Raw genomic sequence first — 19,217 nt, forward strand, 5'->3', positions numbered from 1 at the left:
TGTTTCTCATCTACCTCTGTGGCCTTTTCCACTTTTAACCAGATCCCCCCTCCCCCTTCTCCAGTGGAGCCAAATAGCGGATTGCTGAGGATTGTCCCTATTCGGTTGTCCCTAGGGAAGGAAGGAAGCAAGCACAGAAAGAAAAAGAGGGTTGGAAGGTAGCTCTGGGGAGGTGAGGGGGGTGCTCTTGATTGGTTTCCGAGGTTCTTGTGAAAGTGAAAACAAGTGTGCTAATGACTTGCAGACGGCCTGTGCTCCCTGTCACTATTGAAGGGAATGGCTTTGGGAAGAAGGCAGGACATATTGTTGCAGTTTGGTTATTTTGGTTGTCCTGTTGCCCGTGTCTTATAGCATCACCTCCCTTACTTGTCCCCTTCTCCCATCCTGCCTATTTACTTAATAAAAAGATCCAGGACAGAATGCTGGGGACTGCATCCTTTGACATAAAATTGGTTTTCACCAGTTTTCTGCCAGACTGTCTGTTAGCCTCTAGAGAGGTAGTGCTGTGGTTGTAAAGAATGTGCTTCTGCAGCAGGCGAGCCGGCTACAACCCTTCAAACCCAGCTCTTTTGGGTTGGGTTATAAGCTACTGCAAGGGGACCCACAGGGATGAATGGTAATTCTGCCCTTGGCCAGCCATCTTTAGAATCAGTTACGGTCGTTCTTTTCTTTGGCAGTATCCAGGTTCAGCCTTAAGACAGGGTGGCTACATATGGACTCACCTCCGTGTTTATAGTGTCTTCGATGCAGTCTGTGAGAAAGCCTGTTAAAGTATGTCTGCTTGTCTTATTTCTTAGAAACAAATGAAGTCTAGTGAATTAAGGGTATTAAGGGTCTAAAGGGTATTTAGCCTTTTCACCTAAAAGTTGGCACTTTTCAGGCTTCTATGGCATTTTCTTTCCTCTGTTTTTGCCCCACCCCCTATAACTCCAGGGTCATAGTTGCATCTATGTGGTATTTCACTTTTGCTTGCTGATTGGGTTGTGTATGTGTGTGCACACTTTTTGCCATATTTCAGTGCTAAGAGCCGATGCCTTGTTTTTTTTTTTTTTTTCTTTTTTGCTCGTTTTTGTTTTTTCTCTTTTTGCCAGCAGACACCAGAGCCTCCAGAAATCTCTCTTAACCACAGAGAGGGAGCCTGGGATTCAGCCGGTATGTGTGACCAGTGACAGGCTGAATGTGATGCCTTGTTGAACATTGGGGTCTTCCAGTGTTTAAGTGCTGTTTGCTGTTTGCCTTTAAAAATGAGAAAACAGTCTAACTTGCCACAATTTCTTCTCTTCTCAAGTCTCCACTTCGTGGTCTTGAAAAGAGATAGTTTGAAAGACTTAGTAGGTGTTTTTTTAAGTCTTAGTTTGATGCCTTTTTAGTCTCATTTATTATCTGTCATACCCGATTTGTAAGTTGAAACCCAATGCAATTAAATATAACTGAATACTTCCGGTGTACATATTAGTTTCTCAGCTGAAAGTCCTGGGGGCAGTACCAAGGAATACATGGTTCCTGCCCTTAAGGACCTCACAGTTTTGTTGGAAAGACCAGACAAACATGGAAAAAAGTAACAACATAGGTGAATGAGGATGGATAGTTCGTGGTTTAGAATTCAGTGAGAAGGGGAATACGGGAGCATTGGTGATGTGAAGTCAGGGAAGAAGCGACAGTTGAGATTGCATTTAGATTCAGTTTTGAAGGATTGGTAGAATTCAGATTGAGGAGAGTAGCTGGACTGCAGTAGAAAAGAGTAAATTGAGGAAGAAGGAAGAAACGCTTAGTAAATCACTGTTGTCATTCATTTTTAGAAAAAGGTGCAGTGTAGTCAGGGATATGGTTTTGATTCACAGATGAGCCAGCGAGTTTCATCTTGTTTCCTGGCCATTTCTATATCCTTAACCCTAGACTGTCACCTTGAACATGTTGGTTGTAAGAACGATCAGGTCAGTAAGTATCTGATTCAGTACAAACTTGACTCTGCTACTGAAAAACCAACTCAGACACTGGTAAGTCACTAATCTGATTTCCATATACATAGGAAAACATTGAAAAGTTTTTTAAAAGTAATTTTTTTTATGTAAACTTGAGATTCCTTTCATTGTAAGTACTTAGCATACAGTCGGCATGCATTGTTTCTTGAACTGGACGAATGTTATGGGAAACCAGATGTTTTTCTGAGGGTATCCAGAGCCAGGTTTTCTGGAATAAAGCTCTTCTTTGTCTAGATTTAGTTTGCATCTCAAAAGGGTGCTTACTCTTGTGCTAGTTGGATCACAAGAACAGTCATCCCTGAGTGCTGTCCTTTCTGAACACCAGAAGTGGACTATTGAGTTTTATTGTCAGCTTTTAATGAGCTAGTGCTAGGTGGGTTTCTTGACCCAGTCAGTGGGAAGAAGGCCTGCTTCAGAACCACCTCATCTCTTGCCAATTTATTCACCCTGTAGAATCATAATGGTGTTCAGTGGGACTAACATAATGGACATAATGGTGTTCAGTTGCAAGGTTTTGGAACTCATTTCTTTTGCCTTCCCCAATTTCTAGGGTATAGAATTTCTTTAAAATAATTTTTTTAAATATTTATTTATTTTTGAGAGAGAGATAGCATGAGTTGGGGGAGGGACAGAGAGAGAGAGACACAGAATCTGAAGTTGTGCTGACAGCTCAGAACTGGACGTGGGGTTCGAATCCACAGACTGAGATCATGACCTGAGCCAAAGTCGGATGCTTAACCGACAGAGCCACCCAGGTGCCCCTAGGGTACAGAACTTCGATTCATTTGGAAGTGTGTGCAGGTAATAGCAATAGCTTACCCAAACGGTTTAGCCCTGAAACTCCCCTTAGGTTTTTGTTTATTGTTTTTCTTGTCAGACCCTCTTGTTATCTTGTCAGAAGATACAAAGAAATGAGGAGAAATAAAAGAATTTTAGAATGAAAATATATTCAATGGTACTGTTATCGTTAGACTTCATCAAAGAGTCTCTATTCTAGAAGTGACTATGGATTTAGGAACTTCTCTTACTGAAAAGTATTTCCCTGTTTACAGTGAAAATAATTTCAGTGAAATTTGGATTTTAAAATAAGAGAATTTGATTATATGGTTTAAAGCCTTTAAGGTTTCAAGTTTACATATGATTGGGTAAGTGGCATTGTGTATTTTGGGGTAATTTAAAATTATTTTCAAGGCACAGCAGAAGCTTCTACCTCACCTGATGTCCTGTCGAGAGACAACGTGAAGCCGAGACTAATGGGGATACTATGCTACATTGAGGGATGACTGACTAGTACCATATAGGGCTGTGTCATGGAATGTAAAGGTGTCATTCCACCTGCACATTACCCTGCCCCTCTTTTAAATCAAGGCCAGACAATACTACCTGAGATGGAATCTGGTAGGGTTTTCATTAAACAGGTGAGAGAAATCATATGCAGAGCAAACTCCTTTTGGTATTGATGAAATGAGGGTGTTTCTTAAGTGTTTTATGGAGATCAGAGTATCCAAATCCGGAAAGAGACCGGTCTAATTAAGGACTGCCAGTGTATTCCCTCTGAGACTCTGCCTGAAGGAACTAACAGGCTTCTCTCACATCTCCTTATTATATCATCTTTGCTCTAATAAAATGTCATTCTTTCAATAAGTAATGTTACCTTCTTTGGTTCTTTACCAGGTACTATACGAGGGATTATCGTTGTGGTGTGCTTATAATAACTCTAATACAGGAAAACTTTCTTTTTTTTTTTTTTTTTTTTATTTTTTTTTTTAAAAATTTTTTTTTTTCAACGTTTTTTATTTATTTTTGGGACAGAGAGAGACATAGCATGAACGGGGGAGGGGCAGAGAGAGAGGGAGACACAGAACCGGAAACAGGCTCCAGGCTCCGAGCCATCAGCCCAGAGCCTGACGCGGGGCTCGAACTCACAGACCGCGAGATCGTGACCTGGCTGAAGTCGGACGCTTAACCGACTGCGCCACCCAGGCGCCCCTACAGGAAAACTTTCTAACCACTCCATAATAAGAGTAGCTAAAGAGTATAGTTCTTGTTTTAATTAAAAAAATTTTTTTTAAGTACATTTCTTAAAGATTTTGTGACTCTTAAAACTCTAAGCCTACTGACTTTGCTATTTAAGTTGCATGATTCATACAAAGATCCCAGAGCAGTGTCCATGTAATGTTAGTAGTGTTACTGAACTTTGGGAAGGAATTTAGTGATATGAGCTGGGCCGGAGAGGTTTTATTTTTATTTTTTTATTTTTATAAGTTTATTTATTTTTGAGAGAGATTGGCAAAGGGTCAGAGAGGGAGAGAGAGAATCCCAAGCAGGCTCCCTGCTGTCAGTGTGGAGCCCTACGCAGGGCTTGAACCCATGAACCATGAGATCATGACTTGAGCTGAAATCAAGAGTCAGACAGTTAACCAGCTGAGCCACCCAGATGCCCCTGAGAGGTTATATTTATTTATTTTATTTTATTTCTAAGTATTTATTTTGACGGCATGTGTGCATATGCACGTGCACATGGGGGGAGGGGCAGAGAGAGAGGGGGAGAGAATCCAAAGCAGGGTCTGTGCTATCAGCACAGAGCCCCACTGGGGGCTCCATCCTGTGAACCATGAGATTGTGACCTGAACTGAAATCAGGAGTCATCGCTCAACTGACTGAGCCACCCAGGTACCCTGTGAAGTTTTAATTACTAGGTATCTTGGATTCTGCTATTGGTGACTCACCAGCTAAGAAGTCTGCTTGATTATCTAGTACTATGTAGCAGTTGCTTATAAATATTGCTTGAATGATAAGTTGAATACCCAATATTTTAAAAGTAGTGGCTTTAGTGTTCTGAGGTCTTTATCAAAAAGGTGCCGGTAGGGGCGCCTGGGTTGCTTGGTTGGTTAAGTGTCCGACTTCGGCTCAGGTCATGATCTCACAGTCCGTGAGTTTGAGCCCCGCGTCGGGCTCTGTGCTGACAGCTCAGAGCCTGGAGCCTGTTTCAGATTCTGTGTCCCCCTCTCTCTCTGCCCCTCCCCTGTTCATGCTCTGTCTCTCTCTGTCTCAAAAATAAATAAACGTTAAAAAAAAAAAAAAAGTGCCAGTGCTATAAGATACTACCATGTGAAGTTTCAGTATACAGTGTCAGTAAATATAGTCCCTGCCAGGATCTAGAAATAAGAAATACGTATTCTTATAAGTAGAAGGCTAGTTCTGGCCTTGAAATTCTACTGATATGTAGACATGTATATATTGGGGAAATCTTGGGATTTTTTTCAGTATGAGGAAAAACAAAAATATTAAACTTACTGCAGATAAAATCCCTTGTACTTTTTTGGGAAGTACCAACTGGATTCTAATACTTTGTGTTTCTTTATGTTTACTTGGCTTTTTATGACCTTTATGTACATTCAGGGAGAAAATGTTATAGTCATATTATTTCGAAGAGGAAAGAAGGTGTGGATTGCTTCTAATTCTTTATATATACTCAAATTAGAAGGGGTCTAAGAATAAGCCTGTGACTGCTGACTTCTTTCTCTTTTTCTTAAGTTGATTTATTTATTTTGAGAGAGAGTATGTGCCAGAGTCCATGTGAGAGAGGGGGAGAGAGAGGGAGAGAATTCTAAGCAGGCTCCATGCTGTCAGTGCAGGCCAGAGGTGGGGCTCCAACTCACAAACCAATCAGTGACATCATGACCTGAGCTGAAATCAAGTGTCTGACGCTTAACCTACTGAGCCATCCAGGCGTTCCATGCTGACTTCTTTTTAATCTCTTCACAGTTTAATAATGAGCAATAAAGGAGACAGTGTAAAGCAGTGGTTCTCAACTAGGAGCAGTTTTGCCTCCCAGGAGAACATTTGGCAGTGTCTATTGACATTTTTGGTTGTCACAATTGCAGAGAGGGGGAGAGTTGTTCCTGGCATCTAGTGGATAGAGGCTTGGGATGCTGCTAACATGCTGTGCACAGGACAGCAACCTACAACAAAGAATTATTGGGCCCAAAATGGCAAGAGAGCGGAGGTTGAAGAACCATGGTGTAGAAGGATAAAGAGATTGTCTTCTTGTGTCCATGGTGCTTATGGTTTTGTTCTGATGTGGCTTTTTTTCTCCCTAATTTTAGGATCCTGATGAGAATTTTCAGTAAGATAATTGAGACCATATAATTTTAGCCAAAGCCCTGATGACAGGGATTATTTAGGACAGCAGTTAGTGACTGCTGTTCCATTATAGCTGTATCTGTTGGGGTCACTTTCTCTCCTTGTGGTTACTGAGACCAGAGGAATTGGATTACTCCTCTCAAGTTACACACTGTAGGGTAACTTCTAAAAGAAAAGTATCCACATTTTTTGTCAGTTGGGAATTAATTGAGGTAGTAACACGACTTGTAACCTAGTAAGACACCTGGAAATTCCAGTTTGAAAACAAAGCAAAAAGCAGACAACAAGCCTAACTTTTAGGTTCTTCATAGCTCATCTTACCATCATTCAAGTTTTAATTTCTCTCATTCTCTTACAGCTCTCTTAGAAGTTTTATGAGCTCAGGAGATTTTGTGTTTAAACGTCTAGTGTCTTTTTTTTTTTTTTTTTTTTTTTGAGAGAGACTGAGACAGTGTGAGTGGGGGAGGGGCAGAGAGGAAAAGGGATCAAATCCCAAGCAGGTTCCATGATGCCAGAGCAGAGCCTGATGTGGGGCTTGAACTCACTAAACCGTGAGATCATGACCTGAGCCAACACCAAGAGTCGGACGCTCAACTGATTGAGACATACAGGCGCCCCTAAACTTTTAGTGTCTTTAAACTCTTGGCAGAGAGGGTGAATTGAATTATCAATCCTTGTTCTGATACTAATTCACTCAGCTGACCACAGCTGAAACACCAGACCCTCTCAGTTTACCTTCATATATACGACTATAAAATGATATTGGTATGTGCCTCTTGGAAGCTTGAGCATTCAGAGAAATGGAGGTATGTAGTCTTGGATTGAAAGGTAGTGTAGGAATGAGCAATAGTTATTCGTGGAGAAATAGGGCCCTACCATAGTATAAATGTTTTTTAAAAAATATGTTTATTTTTAAAACATAAAAGAGAGAGAGCTTGCCTGAGCAGGGAAGGGGGAGAGAGAGAGAGGAGAGAGAGAGAATCCCAAGCAGGCTCTGGGCATTCAGTGCAGGACCGATGGGAGTGTGGGTGGGGGCTTGATCCCATGACTCTGGGATCATGATCTGAACCAAAGTCAAGAATCTGATGATTATCCAACTGAGCCACTCAGGTGCCCCTTAGTGGAAACATTTTGGGTAGTTCTCACAGTTTCACTTACAGAAGTTCAGGTTAGATTCTGAAAGATTTTTAAATCCTTTTTTTTAAGTTCACTGTTAGCAAGTCAGAATTCCTTAGAGGTCTGCAGGTGCATGTATATCAAATAGAAGTGAATTAGCTCTGGGGGCGCCTGGGTCTCTCAGTTAAGCGTCTGACTCCTTTTTTTTTTTTTTTTTAAGTTTATTCATTTATTTTTGAGAGAGACAGAGGGAGAAATTGTGTGTGGGGGGAGGGGCAGAGAGAGAGGGAGAGAGACAATCTGAAGCAGGCTCTGCCCTGACAGCACAGAGCCTGACATGGGGCTTGAACTCACCATGAGATCATGACCTGAGCCAAAGTCAGATACTTAACTGACTGAGCCACCCAGGCCCACCCCTCCTCTGACTCTTGATTTCAGCTCAAGTCATGATCTTCAGGTTCATGAGATAGAGCCCCATGTGGGGCTCTGCACTATGAGCATGGAGCCTACTTGAGATTCTCTGTCTCCCTCTTTCTCTCTCTGCCCCTTCTCTGAGTGTGCTCGCATGCATGTGCAAGTGCTCTCTCTCAAAATAAATAAATATATAAACATTAAAAAAAAAAAAAGAAATGAATTGGTTCTCGTGATTTAAACCGAGCATACTTTTCTTGCATGTTAAATAGATTGTGCAGCCTCTTTTTCCGAATAGGCCAGTTAGTTTTGTTTTCCTTGAAAATCTGTTAAGGTGGGTCATCTCTCTCCTTGACAATTTCAGCAAGTGTCACAGAGAAGTTCTTACAGTGTATCCTGTATTCACCTCTTTGTCACTCACTTTGATGTTGTCTAGATTTGAAATGACTTTAAACCTAGAGAACCATCTTCCAATAAAGATTCCATTATGTTTACTTTTCACCATGCTTCGAATATATATTCTCAAAATAAAGAACATTTCATGGTTACATGCCCTTTTCTACCTCTTTCTGGGTTAACTGAGATCTGCAGGTATCCTACAGTGATGCTGATCTTCTAGCCTCGTGGTTCTCAAACCTATCAGACTCAGTGCCCTCTTTTGATAGTAAATATTTTGAAATGCTCTCTTTAATGAAATGAAATTCATATAGTACAATTTCTTACACATACGGTTTTTAAAATGATAAAATAATTCTCTCATTGTAAGATAAAGGATAAATAAAAAGAAAACAATTCATGATAAAATACATATTTCAGTATGTAAGTACTCAGTTGTCCATAACGAAGGTATGTATAATATACTGGATGTTGGCACCAAACGTAGACGTAACAACTACCTGAGTAGACTGTTAAAAGAATATTTGTGGGGCACCTGGGTGGCTCAGTCGGTTGATCTTCTGACTTGGGCGCAGGTCATGATCTCATGGTTGGTGGGTTTGAGCCCCACATGGGGCTCTCTACTGACGGTTCAAAGCCTGGAGCCTGCTTCGAATTCTGTGTCTCCCTCTCTCTTTGCCCCCTCTTCCACTCATTCTGTCTCTCAAAAATAAACGTTAAAAATTTTTAAAAATATTTGCAACTTTAATTTTTTTTAACGTTTATTTTTGAGAGAGAGAGAGAGAGAGAGAGCACGAGCAAGCAGGGGAGGGGCAAAGAGAGAGGAAGACAAAGAATCTAAAGCAGTCTCCAGGCCCTGAGCTGTCAGCACAGAGCCCCATCAGGGCTGGAACTCAAGAACTGTGAGATCATGACCTGAGCCAAAGTCGGACGCTTAACCAACTGAGCCACTCAGGTGCCCCAAGAGTATTCGCAACTTTAATACCATGATATGCAAACCACCAGAATGGTGAGCAATTCTTAGAAAAGGCCCAAATAAAATATATCTTTCTCTGTTTTTACTCAGTTGTTGTTTTTCTCGACATTTAATGCATATTAAAATTATGCAGAAAGACTTGGTGTTTATATATAGAATGGAGGTAGGACCTAGGCTTTCATAAAGATGTTTTTTTAATCTCCTTAACTATCCATATGAAGTTTGAGAATAAAAATACTTGTGCTGCAGTTTCCTATGTTTTCCTGCCTCTTATCCATTAAATGTCAGTAGCATTTTTTAAATTGCTCTGACAGCTGAAACACTTCAATAGATATTCGAAATGTCCCCTAGATGATTGTATTCTCCTCATTGGGATGCCTTCTAGTCATACAGGAAAACATTTTCCCATTTTATCACTTACTCTACTTTTCTTTTGCTTATAATTTCCTATGTTAGTGCAATATTTTCTGCATGTTGAAAGATTCAGAGTTTGTCCTTTAGATTTGGTTTACTTTTAGACAATTCTTCATTTATACCTTTAGATTTCTCTTTTCCTCACCACTGTTAATATTGCTGCTTCCTTGTTCATCAGCGGTTAGAACAGTGCCTGGTGCGTAGTATTCATTCAATAAGTATTTGTTGAATGAAGGAATTGTAATTGTAGGCCTTTTCTTTTTACTACTCTCTGCTTTTGTGTACATGTTGAAAATCATAGGGATACTAATGTTCATAAAATACCCTAAAACAGAGCACAGACGTGTCAACTAATGAATAAAAGTTTGACTCAAAGCAGCGGTCTAACGGACTACTTACCATTAGTTAGGGGGAGGGCAGAGTTGAGCCTCTTGGTTTTTTGAATGTAGCTTTGTTTTTATATCTGACAACTTATAAACAGAAGAACTTCCCATAGTTACCTACCACACATATAAATAGCTGATTGTCCTTTTTTTAAGGTTTATTTATTTATTTTGAGAGAGAGCGTGTGTGAGCAAGCACAAATGGGGAAGGGGCAGAGACAGACGGAGAGAGAGAATCCCAAGCAGGCTGCGTACTGTCAGCACAGAGCCTGATTTGGGGCTGGATGCCACACTGTGTGGGGCTGGATGCTGCGCTCTGAGGTCATGACCTGAGCCCACGTCAAGGTTCAGATGCCTAACTCACTGAGCCACCAGATGCCCTTTAGTAATTATTTGTCACGGAATTTGTTGAATGGAATTTAGCTGCTTCTAGTGAATCTTCTGTGATTTAAGTGGTAGTGTGAGTTACTTTATTCTCAAAGTTATTAAGCTGATTGGTTCTCTGATTTTCATCTATAGTGTCAGCTGTTACGTTCTGATCTTGTTATGGTCACTGTTGAATGTTTAGAGGCATTAGTATTCCTAGTTAAGATAAGTTAGTTTGAGGAATAGAAATTTTGTACCTTAAGCCTGTTGGTTTGAAAAAATTGTCGTTAATTTTGATGGTTGATGTAGTGTGAAAACGATAATGGTACAATTACTTTTTGTTTAATAACATGTAAATAGAAAATTCAAATTAATTTTCACTGCTAGTTTTAATTTGCATGTTTTAGGTTAAAAAGTGGTCGAAGGTAATGTTTATAAGTGAGAATCATAAAAGTGTTGAATTCCCTAAATTTTTCAACCTTACCAATCACTAAAATTACTGGTTATTCTGCGCCAAGTGTAGGTGCTGATTCAATGAGGGAGACTTGTTTTAAGATTATACTGGCATTCTTTTTAACATATGGTCAATATAAGATGAGCAGATTGAGGGGTGCCTGGATCACTTGGTGGAGTGTGTGACTCTTGATCTCGGGGTTGTGGGTTTGAGCCTCACGTTGGATGTAGAGACTATTTAAAAATAAAATCTTAAGGGGTGCCTGGGTGGCTCAGTCAGTTAAGCATCCGACTCTTGATTTCAGGCCAGGTCATGATTTCATGATTGGTGAGTTTGAGCCCTGCATTGGGCTCCTCACTGTCTATGCGGAGCCTGCTTGGGGTTCTGTCTCTCCCTCTCTGTCTGCCCCTTCCCTACATGCTCTCTGTCTCAAAATAAATAAACTTAAAAAAAAAATCTTAAAAAATGAAAGATGAGCAGATTGAGAGTTCCCATGGTTTTTAATAAGTCCAATAGATAGGTTTATCATCCTGTAACACTATTGCTGTAAAATAAAAGGGAAGTATGTCTGATTCTCTTCCTGAGTGTAATTGAGTCTGGATATTTTCAAAAATTTTTTTTTGTTTTAATGTCTATTTATTTTTGAGAAACAGAGACAGAGCACAAGTGGGGGAAGGTCAGAGAGAGAGGGAGACACAGAATCTGAAGAAGGCTCCAGGCTCCGAGCTGTCAGCACAAAGCCTGACACGGGGCTTGAACCCACGAACCGTGAAATCATAACCTGAGCTGAAGTCGATGCTTAACCTGCTGAGGCGCCCCGAGTTTGGATGTTTTCTTTGAGACTACACGTATATTCTGTGAAGAATATCACTTAGAAATTGGTTTGTGTTTGATAATAACATCAAAATACATAGGCACTATATCATGCAGTAATGGCAGTACTCTATTTGCATTCATTCAAGAACTATTCATTGGTGCCTACTATATTTTTGGAGCTGTACTAGGAAGACTGTGTCCAGAAGTAAGGAAATTCATAAAATGTTGGGATAAGTGAGTAGTGGAATTAGGATTTAAATATTTCCTCCTCCCTTTGACTTTATGTTTAAAGATTAAAATAAGGTAGATATCTTAAGATTAGAGCAAATGTGTTTTTGACCATTTTAGGTCTGAGATCTGTTTAAAAGGATAGGGTTTTCAGAATAAACAAACTGGTGTAAACTATAGAACTAACCATTCATTAGTTCTCCTTTTACAACTGTTATCAGACCTTTCTATAAGTGGTTTAACTTATGTGTAAAAAATATTATAGCACTGTGGGGGAAAAAAGTTTTCTTTTAACCTTTAAACAAATTACTGAATCTTTCAAGAGCCTTAATTTTCCTTGCTTGTAAAATGAAGCAGTTGTGTTTATTCCTCTCTGTGGTTTAGTGATTTGAGCTTTTGGGTATTTTGGGATTTTGTGTGAAGGAATTTTGTTCTGTAATTTTTCAACTTAGATCATGTGATATCCACTGAATTATTCTTACTGGGATAAAGATTTTACTTCTGAATTGAATCTCCTTTGTAAGCTATAAGCTATGTTCTCTTGTTTTATAATAATGAACAATCTTGAAAATGTTAGGATTGAGGACATCATAATATAAAGCAATGCCAAGATTTTTCTTTGTTAAATGAAACAGAACACACCTTAATGCTGATAATGTTGATTGAATAAAGTAAAACTTTTTTGAAGACTTTTGATTCAGTGACAGGTAAATTTGGCCCGGGATAATTTATTAGGACTATTTTATAAAATCTTTGTTTCTTTTATTAAAAAGAAATTTTTTTTTAATGTTTATTATTGAGAGACAGAGCATGAGCATGGGAGGGGCAGAGAGGAGAAATACAGAATCTGAGGCAGGTTCCAGGCTCTGAGCTGTCAGCACGGAGCCCAATGCGGGGCTTGAACTCACAAACTGCGAGATGATGACCTGAGCCGAAGTCGGACGCTTTACCGACTGAGCCACCCAGGCACCTTTGTTTCTTTTATTTTTAAAGTTCTTCAGTTAACTCATTGTTTTCTTACTTTCTAAAGATCAATGACTACTTTTATCAACCAGTTTGTATGTGACATTTCCTGTCCTAGGATATTTCCTGTAGTAAATTAATCATATTTGTAAAGTTCTCTTATCTCATTGATGGGGTGTCTTCACTATTGTATTTTGATAAAGAGGTCTGCATCAGAGGTTCTGGGATTGCTTTGTGGGTACATAGTAGAAAGGAGGGCAGTGCTAAATTATTTTATTTAAAAGTCTCTTATTTAATGTAATCTACAATCTTTTAAAAAATCTTTTAATCTTAAAAATATTTTTAAAAATCTTTTAAAAATGTAATCTAGGGGCACCTGGGTGGCTCAGTCGGTTAAACGGCTCAGGTCATGATCTCACGGTCCATGAAGTTCGAGCCCCGCGTCGGGCTCTGTGCTGACAGCTCAGAGCCTGGAGCCTGTTTCAGATTCTGTGTCTCCCTCTCTCTGACCCTCCCCCGTTCATGCTCTGGCTCTCTCTGTCTCAAAAATAAATAAACGTTAAAAAAAATTTTTTTTAAAGTGTAATCTAAATCTTTATTCCTGGGGTGCCTGGATGGCTCAGTGGTTAAGCATCCGACTTCAGCTCAGGTCATTATCTCGCGGTTTGTGGGTTGGAGCCCCGTGTTGGGCTCTGTGCTGACAGCTCAGAGCTGGGAGCCTACTTTGGTTTCTGTGTCTCCCTCTCTCCCTTCCCCTCCTCAGCTGTGCTCTCTCGCTCTCTCTCTCTCAAAAATAAATAAATGTTAAATTAAAAATTATAAATCTTTATTCCTATATTTTTAGTTTTAAATTGATAGTTTTATTTATTTATTTTTTTAATTTTCTAAATGTTTATTTTTGAGAGAGACAGAGCGTGAGTGGGGTAGGGGCAGAGAGAGAGGGAGACACAGAATCTGAAGCAGGCTCCAGGCTCCTAGCTGTCAGCATAGAGCCCGACTCAGGGCTTGAACTCATGAACCATGAGACCATGACCTGAGCTGAAGTGGGACACTTAACTGACTGAGCCACCTAGGCGCCCCTAAATTGATACTTTTAAATTTTTTTTTTTTAACGTTTTATTTATTTTTGAGACAGGGAGAGGCAGAGCATGAACAGGGGAGGGTCAGAGAGAGGGAGACACAGAATCTGAAACAGGCTCCAGGCTCTGAGCTGTCAGCACAGAGCCCGACGCGGGGCTCGAACTCACAGACCGCGAGATCATGACCTGAGCTGAAGTCGGCCGCTTAACCGACTGAGCCACCCAGGCGCCCCCTAAATTGATACTTTTAAAATGAAGTGACAGTGATAGTAGCTGATGATTTTTTAAAAATGATTTTACTTGGCAAAATAGAAAAGTTGACAGTCCTGGGTGTGAGTTCTTAACTTTTCAGTTTTAAAATTGAACTGCTTTATGGAATCTCAAAATCTGGAGATCAGTCTAAGTCAGTGTTTCTCAAAACCGTGTGCCTGGAGACTTAACCGTGCATTCAGAATCCTGGTAAAATGCTACATACTGAATCATCGTCTTGTCTCCATTCCTCCATTTCCCCTTTTCTGACACAGAGTGGCATATTAATGGTTCTGAAAAATTATTCAGTGAAGCAACACACTTAATAATATTATTTAATCCAGCCTTTCCAGATGTTTTTTCTTTTTCTTTTTCTTTATAGACTTTATAGACGACATGGTTTGGGAAATGTTCCACGTTAAAATTGCTGAGAGGAATTTATTAGAATCTACAATTTGTTGAAAATGTTATGTTCTAGGTACTATTTCATTGATGAAGTGTGACTTGCCCAACATCACACAGTTGGTTTGTTTCTTTGTGCTTCTAGTCCAGTTTTGTTTAAGCTTCAGATTCACTGCTTTTAACCACTGAGGCTCTTCTGAAATATTGCTCAGTTCTTATTTTGAGGCTAAGTAACCAAATATTAGGATATCCAGAGAAGTTTGTTTTATGGGCCTTTACTTCCCTAAGTGTGATTTCATTAGAACATACACTTTGTACATTATTTCAGTAGTTTTTAATCCCAAGTTATTTTTCTTTCTCTACTAAACATGCTTTTATTTCTGCACCATGCTTGGAATGTAGAGCTTCAAATGTATTTTCTGGGAGAATAAATGTTGTCAGTTTATGTAAGAAGATTCTATCAGCCTAAGCTGAATGCAGGAAGATAAATGTTGTCCTCCAAACTGGTGGTACACATCAGAGCTAAAGACAAACTTTTTAGGTCATTTACCATTTTATATCTATGCCACTGGGTTGTTCTTGCTGCCTTTAGTGTGAGCAAAGAACATTATAACTAAATCTGTTGTGGTTATATTGTGTTTTATGAACTTAACTTTTCCTCTGGTAATTTTTGTAGTTTAGTCTGTTTTTTTCTTAGAAAATTTGGCTTCTTGTTCATCTGATCAAGCTTTTATTAAGTAACGTTTTGTTCTGTGACCTGATTTTCTGCCTTGTTATACAATGCACTAAAGAAGGTTGGTTGATTATACGTACCACTCCTGTTTGGAGTCCCCAATAATGTCAATGTTCAGTCATGGCCTGGAATGAAAGAACAAAATGGTGAAAGTTGTGTATGTTACTGTTCTTAGGGAGTAAGACCATAAGTCAAAGCAATTTTATTGGCCCGGAACTGGATTACAGCTCTTCAAACAGTATTTAAATTGTATAGGTATCTTTGTATAACACTAAAACTGTAAAACTGTAGCCTGATGTTTTCTTGTTTTCTTTTTCTTTCTCTTTGTTTCTTTCTTTCTTTTCTTTCTTTTCTTTTTTTTTTTTTTTTGGTACTGGTTTTCTTTCTAATAACCAAGGGAACAATCATTTAAGATTTTTGGAGTTCAAAATGCTCAAAATGCTTCAAAATACTTTCATCTTTTTTTTAAATGAGTAGTTGGCCACATGAATGAGTGAAACTTCCTTGTTTTCCTGAAGGAGAGGTGGGGGAGACAAGTCAATGAGGACAGCATTTGTGCTCTAGTTTTACAGATGGAGAAACAGGTCTTACGAAGACCATGAAGGTAATGATGGGATTGGAAACAGAACCCCAAAGTTCTGTTGTCTGTGTGTGTGTGTTTTGTTAAAATTTTTTAAATACTTATTTTTGAGACAGAGAGAGACAGCATGAGTGGGGGAGGGGCAGAGAGAGAGAGGGAGACACAGAGTCCAAAGCAGGCTCCAGGCTCCAAGCTGTCAGCACAGAGCCCGACGCAGGCTCGAACTCACAAACCATGAGATCATGACCTGAGCCGAAGTCGATGCTCAAGCTACTAAGCCACCCAGGCACCCCTGTGTGTGTGTGTTTTTTTTTTTTCAACTTTTTTTTTTTTTTTTTAAATTTATTTTTGGGACAGAGAGAGACAGAGCATGAACGGGGGAGGGGCAGAGAGAGAGGGAGACACAGAATCGGAAACAGGCTCCAGGCTCCGAGCCATCAGCTCAGAGCCTGACGCGGGGCTCGAACTCACGGACCGCGAGATCGTGACCTGGCTGAAGTCGGACGCTTAACCGACTGCGCCACCCAGGCGCCCCGTGTGTGTGTTTTTTTAATGTTTATTCATTTTTTGAGAGAGGAAGGCAGAGAGAGAGGCAGACAGAATCTGAAGCAGGCTCCAGGCTCTAGGCTCTGAGCTGTCAGCACAGAGCCCGATGTGGGGCTTGAACCCATGAACTGCAAGGTCATGACCTGAGCAGAAATCAGATGCTTAACTGACTGAACCACCAAGGTGCCCCTGTTGTCTTTGTTTTAGGGTACACTTGATGCTTTTGAAAAGAGAGGAAGTGTACCTTGGTTTGAAAAGAAATAATCATAAGGGATTTATGGATAAGGTCTCTAGAAAAAAAGCAGTGTCTTTTACCTGTAGATGTGAGCTGGCATGAAATTCTGGGTGTGGTGGGTCTGGCCTAGGAGCTATGCTGTGTTTCAGTTTGTGTTCCTAATCCTTCGAGTTAGGAGTTTCTGAATAGATTTGCTAGGTGATACTCAAAGAGAATATGAACAAGAGGATATGACTAAATATTGTGATCTTACGTTTTGATTCTGTTAGACAAGACAGAAAATAGGCTTCTGTTTTAGATAAAATTTAACAAAACCCACTTAGTAGATGCTATGCTGATAGTGATCATGTAGAAGAGCAAAGCTGCGGGAATTAGAAAATAAATAGAAAGGCTTCCTATTTCATGTTCTGAATATTAGATACTAATTTGCATAAAATTAAAGATGGGATTTAATATAAATAAGTCTTGGCTTGTAGCTCATTGTCCTGCCAAAACCTCACATTTTTTGGTAATTGATCCCTTGAAATACAAGAAGGAAAAGAAAATGATGAATTAAAACCACCCTTTCCTTTTCTATTCAGTATTCAAGTGCTTTGTGCACTCTTGGGCTGTTCTTCTAAGTGGGTAAGCCTCAGGGCTAAGCTATACTTAGGGAGTTGTTCCTGGTTCAGACTATTAATGGTGAAAAATATTTCTGCTTGTGGGTATTTTTAGATGGAACAGGCAGTGGAACATCTGAAGCAGTTTATTCAAGTGTACCTGCTACTGAGTATCTTCACTTGGGTTTTATACAATAAACTTTTGGACCCTAGGGAGAAAGCAGCTTAGTTTGGTACAAACCATTGGGTTCCTATTTCCAATCACTCTGGGTAATTAGGTTTGTTATACTTCTCTTTTATAGATGAAAAGATAGAAATGACCTAATGAACTTTTTTTAATAAAACTTTGTGACTGTGGTAACTATATAGGCTGGCAGTATTTTGGTTGGTGGGGTTTGTGTGATGATTTGATGTATTAATGTAGAAGCAGAGGAGAGAGATTTCCATAGTGCCAGATGTATAGTGGACACTTATTACCTTGGCTTCCCCTTCCTTTTGCTTTGTTTTGTTTTAATTTAATTTAATTTTATAGAGAGAGTGTGCATGTGCAAGCAAGGGAGGGGGCAAGGGGAAGAGACAAAGAATCTTAAGCAGGCTCCACGCTCAGGGTGGAGCCTGCTGTGGAGCTCAGTCCCACAGCCTTGGGATCATGACCTGAGCCAAAGTCAAGAGTTGGACACTCAACCGACTCAGCCACCCAGGCATCATTACCCCTCCTCTTTTCTTCCAACATAAACCTCTTATGCTTAAAATTCAAAACTCTCTGTCTGAGTATATGAATGTATCAGGATGATACTAAGGCCAAGGGAGTATAGAGGTAGAGAGAGACTGTGTTTGGTTCCTGTCTGAGCCTTTTACAAATTTACCTTAATTCATGGTATTCCTCCAAATTAGAGTTAAGATTACTTCTGAAAAACAAATTAGGAAAATTAAAATGTAAAGTAACCATCTTTAGAAGTGACCCAAGAGATAAGCACTTAAAATCCAGTCTCGTAATCTCGTTGTAGAGCAAGACTGAACTGTGATTGTAACTAAGAAAACAACATAGACAAGTAATTGTATTATGTAGTCTGTCAGGAGAAACAGTGTGTCTCTTAGAAGAAGGTATGGGAATTGGAGGTCAGCAGTGAAAGGGTAGAAAGGAAAGTCAGAGGCAAACATCAGCTGTGCTCTTCCTGGTACTGCCCAAGGGGAGGGGAATCCCAGGTCCTTGATTTTGAGGATCTGGTTTATGCTCAGAATGGTGATGGGTATATTAGGCTATTGTAGCATGATGGCACAAGCTATATATCCAGTCATCTTAGTGCTCTGATTCTCTCCTTATTTAGCACAAGATTATAATCTCTAATAATTATAATAGCTATATTTATTAAATGTCTGCTATCTAATGTGCCAGTCACTGAATTAGGTATTTTGCAGACATCTTAATCTTTCTAATATATAGCAGTGAAGCAAGCCTCTCCATTTTACATGAGGAAATTGAGTCTCAGAAAGGTAATGTGACTTCCGCAAGACCGTATTATCTAATTAGTAGAGCCCTGAGATTGAAATTTATGTCTCTGATTTTAACTCCTTCCTCTGTGCCATGAGGCTTTTCAGGCTGACTTGCTTATTGAGAAAGACTGTTGATGGTAAAAGTAAATGGGCCACTTGATAACTCTCTTGTCATTGAAATTAAGTAAGTTGGCATTTCAGGTTTTATGTATATGGCCTCTGAATTTGTCTTATGTGGATTTTTTCCTAAGAGACAGATCTCTTGGTCTGTTAAATTAGATTTCTGAGTTTGTAAGGTTGAGGGTTTCAGACCTTGGATTGTGTGTTTATCAGGATAATGCTCCCCTATAAGAGAGGGAGGGGGCTGAATGGCTGCTGAAATTCCCAGTGCCTCCTTTGGCCTTGCTATAAACTTTTCCATCCAGTCCTCAGGAAATTATAGTTTCTATTCCTTTCTCTAAAAGCATAGTTATTGTTAATCAATGTGTAATGAAAGAACATAAGAGAAAGACCAGGATTCACAGCTCTTTTTTAACACTTGGGCAATGTTCAGGCTTTCTATTACTGGCTAACAAATCACCCAGAATTTAATGTCTTAAGCACACTAATTTATTATCTCTCATGTTTCTGTGGATTTACATAGTTCAGC

The 19,217-nt window shown here is 39.6% G+C and overlaps 1 protein-coding gene across 2 annotated transcripts in view; it reads left to right on the forward strand.

Annotated features, from left to right (window-relative positions):
* RNF115 (ring finger protein 115) overlaps nucleotides 1-19,217 on the forward strand; it is an 84,784-nt gene that overhangs the window by 690 nt on the left and 64,877 nt on the right. The window lies entirely within an intron of this gene.

Source organism: Neofelis nebulosa, chromosome 2 (assembly GCF_028018385.1).
Source record: "Neofelis nebulosa isolate mNeoNeb1 chromosome 2, mNeoNeb1.pri, whole genome shotgun sequence".
Taxonomy (NCBI): domain Eukaryota; kingdom Metazoa; phylum Chordata; class Mammalia; order Carnivora; family Felidae; genus Neofelis; species Neofelis nebulosa.